This window comes from Acomys russatus, chromosome 3 (assembly GCF_903995435.1).
Source record: "Acomys russatus chromosome 3, mAcoRus1.1, whole genome shotgun sequence".
Taxonomy (NCBI): domain Eukaryota; kingdom Metazoa; phylum Chordata; class Mammalia; order Rodentia; family Muridae; genus Acomys; species Acomys russatus.
Genome location: NC_067139.1, coordinates 13007743 through 13012541, shown reverse-complemented (window position 1 = coordinate 13012541; position 4799 = coordinate 13007743). Strand labels below are relative to the sequence as shown.

The 4799-nt window shown below is 39.2% G+C and overlaps 1 pseudogene; it reads right to left on the bottom strand.

The window, feature by feature from the left end:
* Nucleotides 1-653: 653 nt before the first annotated feature.
* LOC127186956 (myosin light polypeptide 6-like) lies at nt 654-2107 on the bottom strand (annotated as a pseudogene).
* Between the last annotated feature and the right edge of the window lie 2692 nt (nt 2108-4799).

The following is a 4799-nucleotide window of genomic DNA, read 5'->3' as shown; positions in this document are numbered from 1 at the left end:
GCCAAACAGGCTTGTCTGGGTCACTTGACAACAAATGTAGATTTGTCTGGAGTTCCTGAGATGGATGCTCTTATGGGAGGGAAGGATGAAGGTTATAGGAGGCTGAGAGGTCAAAGAGATCTTGAGGAGCACAAGTAGACAAGACATATTTTCTATACTTCTGATGAAGGCTTCTAGACAGGCATCCCCTAGAGAGCAGCAAGGACAAACAACAGCAAACATGGACCACACACAGGTAGGCAGTACAGTGATTGCATGGTAGTGGGTACACAGGACCCCCACACAAATGTACACTGGCATGCTGGTGAAAGCCAAAGCACCAGCCTCCAATCTCAAGGCCATGCTTATGTAGAAGTAGCATTCTGTCAACAACAGTCACATAACTGATTGCATCAGTGCTTACTTGGGGGTGTCTATGAATATCTAGTGCCAGCCATTTTGTGGCTGACTTAGACCTCCTGTGTCCAATGTCAGCCATATTTTAGCTGAGTCATGACAGATTTCTTTTTTGGCATCATGTTGTCTAAAGATAAACTGGGTCCTGTAGCCTTCTTCTTCCTACACTGGGCCACTTGCAAATGGATGTGGAAGATTTGCATTGAGCCAGATAGTCTAACAAAAGGCTTGACCAAAAGCCAAGAACTGTGAGCCTCTCACTGTTTCAAAGCTAGAACAAAAATTTAATGAAGATATAAGCAATAGAATATTTCAGGTGAAGAAGACCAAGCTTGTCTCGGGCATTGCCAGCTATCCTTCTAGAGAAAGTGGTGTGCATTTTTTTCTTCTTCTGCACTAAAGTATACTGGAAGTAGAAATTACTCATCCAGCCCCAGGCTTCTCAGCAGTCAGGTGTGGCCAGTGGAGATCACCAGCAAGTTGGAGCTCAGAGATGCTGATGGCCAGACTGCAGCAACCTGTGTGGGTACAACAGCTGAGAGCATGCTTTCCTTTACAGCCCAAGGCCAGTCAAAGGATGAAAGTGAACCTTGGCCTTACCTACCCTGTGAGGGGAGGGAGGGACACAGGCAGCCTCATGGTAGCTCTCCAGGATAAAGAGGTGGGGTCCATCTTAGAGAATGATTGTGGGCTGTGGAGGCCTAAGTTAATGCCCTTTATTTACACAGAGCTGTACTTAGCTACGATGGAATCTTTTCCTGCAGGATTGGATCTTGCGAATCCTCTCGGGTCTTAGAATCCCCTTATCTGAGGTCAACCCGCACTTGCTTGGAATGAAGGGTGTTGGACTTTCAGTAATCCTGTTTGACTTTTTGAACAAAGTTTTTTTTTGTCATAAATAATATAATGGTAACCTTGGAGTGTTTTGTAGATGTACAAGAGTATACAAACACGGCTAAGGGAACAAACATGGGAAATCGATTCACAAAAGGGTTTCTAGGAGAGAGATATTGTTTTCAGTGATGCAGTTGTTCCTCTCAGTATCCTAATTAAATGTATTGGTTCACTAAACTGGGCATTTGTGAGAGCACTTCTTCTTTTTTTTTGAGGGAGGGGCAAAGAGCAAATTTCATTTGGTGAAGGCAAACATCATCTAAAAGAGACCAGATGGGTAAGGTGCTGTGATAAAGGAGCCTCTGGGGCCACACAGAGATCTCACACTGGCCAAGCCACAAGTTTGGGATGTGGAAATGTCCGCAGCCATTCAGCACCATCTGGACAAGCTCTTCATAATTAATATAGCCATTGCTGTCTTCATGTTTTGTCAACAGCATCTCTACTTCCTCTTTTGTCATTTTCTCACCCAGTGTGAGAAGGATATGACAGATTTCAGCACCCATGAGGGCTCCATTTCCTTCCTTGTCAAACACATGAAGGCGTTCAACATGGTCCTTGTAAGTTCCCATGTCCTTGTCCTTGGCCATAGTCTGCAGCATGGGCAGGAAGTACTCAAAGTCCAGCAGTTTCACATTCATCTAATTGCTTTCCGGGTTCCCCAGGACCTTAAGCACCTTGGGTTGGTAGGGTTCTGGCCCAGGGTGCTCATCACATCTCCATATTGGCTGTACAGGACTTTGCCATCACCTGTTTGGTCAAACAGCTGGAAAGCCTTCTTAAATTCTGCAGTCTGGTCCTCGGTGAAGTCACACATGTTGGCTGCTCAGCTCTCTGAGGCCTTTTCCAGCAGTAATGAACGTGAAAGCACTTCTTGTTCTGTCACGGATGCCATGTCTGGGGTAAATAAATGTTGTGCCTCCAGGAAAAGTTCACATAGTTACAAAACAGAAATATGGTTGAAAAACATGGATCTTTTAGTAATCAGATGGCAAAGAATTTCAGTGACTGAACAAAATTATATTTTTCTTAACTAAAAAAGAAGATTCAAAATAAATTTTAGTAAATTGTTATAAAGTAGTAAACTTTTAAATGTTCTCTATAGTTTATTGGTTAATTTAGCTACAGATATATCTACTTATTTAATTGAAACCTATCAAATATTCATAGTGGCTCCATTTGTTTTTGTGACTTTATGAGTGACTTAAATGCTTTTAAAGCTTGTTTCTATTTTCTATAGTATCTTGAGTGAGCATAAAAATGCTTTTGCAATCAGAAAAGAAATAAATGGATGTTTAAATATGAAATTAAACTAATTTAATTCTTTCTGGATTGTAGCAATATAATTAAGAGGTGCCTGAGAGATTTTGCATAATTTTTTCTTGTGTTTAAAAAGTCTATTGTTACAGAAACTACTCTTAGCCTGGTGCTGTTGTTTCAAAAGAGGATTTTAAACAATTATTCTAGATGAAGGACAGAGGCTATTGTCTTTACCACAGATAATAAAAGATGAGTTCGAAGAAGATAGGCACAAAATCAGGGGACATTGTCCCTAGTGTGTATAAATTAAATAGCTAATTTTCAAAAAGGTCACATCTAGGGTCTGCAGATGGGTTTTACAAAAGAAAAAATTGCAGGAATATTTTTCATTATGGTTAAACAAAAATGTACTTAAATGATGCAGAATGTAACAGGGAACCAGCCGAACGCGTTTACGTTAGGGGATGACTAATGCATTCTTACGAGAGAGATACTAAGAGTGATGCTAGGATGTTATAAAAAACAAAAAATGGCAACGGGGCAGAAGTTGGATCCCAAGACTCATGGAGTCTAGGTCTATTCACCAGGTTTGAACAAGTTGTGTGATCTCTCTTGGTTTTGCTTTCTTTCCGCGTCATCTAAAGCTTTGCATTCAAGGCTACCTAAATTGTTTGTTTCTAACATTTGGTATTTTCCCTATTTCCCATGTTCCTGTAGCACAGATCGAGTCATTGAGTTTACACTTTTGAGTCTTGGTACAAGATGTTGATTTCTTGTGTGGGTATCTGGGCCTCTGCAGCAGTTGTCAGAATTCTTTGGCATCCAGACAGACATTCTCTCCAACTTGTGAAGCCAAGCACCATGGAAAGTGCTCCGAAAGTGCCCATGCAAAACCTCTTGATTTCCAACAAGCAATACTTAGTCCTTAGGCACACTGTCTCCATATGCAGAAACAGTTCATCTTTCCTTAAGAGCCGGTGTGCACGTGCAATGGGAACCAGCACATTAAATGTAAGTGTCTGTCAAATGTATCCAATGTGTGCTTGTCTATGTGAGTGCATTCATAAAAGGCTTTTAGACACTGGGTACACACAGTTACCTTAGCTTTTAAAATAACTTCCTCAAAATATTGACATGAAACAAGTTGTACATATTTTAACTGCTTAATTTATTTTAAAGCATGTGTATATACATAAACTTCACCAAAGCCAAGCTAATACATAGAACCCCAAACGTTTCCTGGTCTCCCTCTATAGTCCCTCTGCAAACTTATATGTGGTACAAAGAAAGATCAAAGCTTCTTTTCTTTTATGCTTCGTGGCTAACCAATTGTTTTAATTACTATTAGTTGAAAATCTGTTCTTTTTCTCAAAACTGTCAAAATTCAGCTGCCCATAACTCTTTCGAGTTATTTCTGGAATCTCTTCCATGTGTCATGGATATAATTATCTCTCTTTACGTGGATACCCTGTCTTGATTGCTGTAGCTTTAGAATAAGCCTTGGAGTTAGAAAAGTGCTCTGAATGCATTCCCCTCCCAAGAAGCAGTTTGGTCTTATTTATTTTCACATGAATTTTAGAATATGTCAATTTTACGAGAAAACCTGCTGAGATTTATATTAGAGTTGCTTTCAGTATCTTGATCAGTTTGGGAAGAATTGCGATCTTAATGACGCTGGATTTTCTGGTTCATGAACACAATATATTTCTCCATTTATTTAAGTCTTCTGTAAAGTTTTATGATTTTCAGTTTTTAAATCTTGCACATCTTTTCTTGGAGGTATCCTTGAGTATTTCATATTGTTGATGCTTGTATAATTAGTAATGTTTACTTTAATTAGCTTTGTAATTGTGTTTTTTTGAGATAGGGTCTTGTTAGCCCAAGGTGGTTGGAACTAACTTTGTAGTTCAGACTGGCTTTGAACTTGTGATTCTCTTGTCTCAGTAAGCTACTGCTATAGGAATGTGCCACCATGCACATCTGAGATAATTCATTTACATTTCTGAGTATCCACTGATAACTTGTAATAAGTACAATTAATATTGATTTTTGTATCTGATAATACCATAAAATTTTTCTGTTTATTCTAGTATTTTCAGGATAAGTTTCATGGTGTTTTCTACATGGATGATTATATCGTTTTTGGATAAAGAGAGTTTAACTTTTTACCTCCTGATGCTGATGGATTTTGCATGTTTTTCTGTCCTGTTGCACTCTCTGGAACTGTAAGAAAAACTGACAAGTAAAAG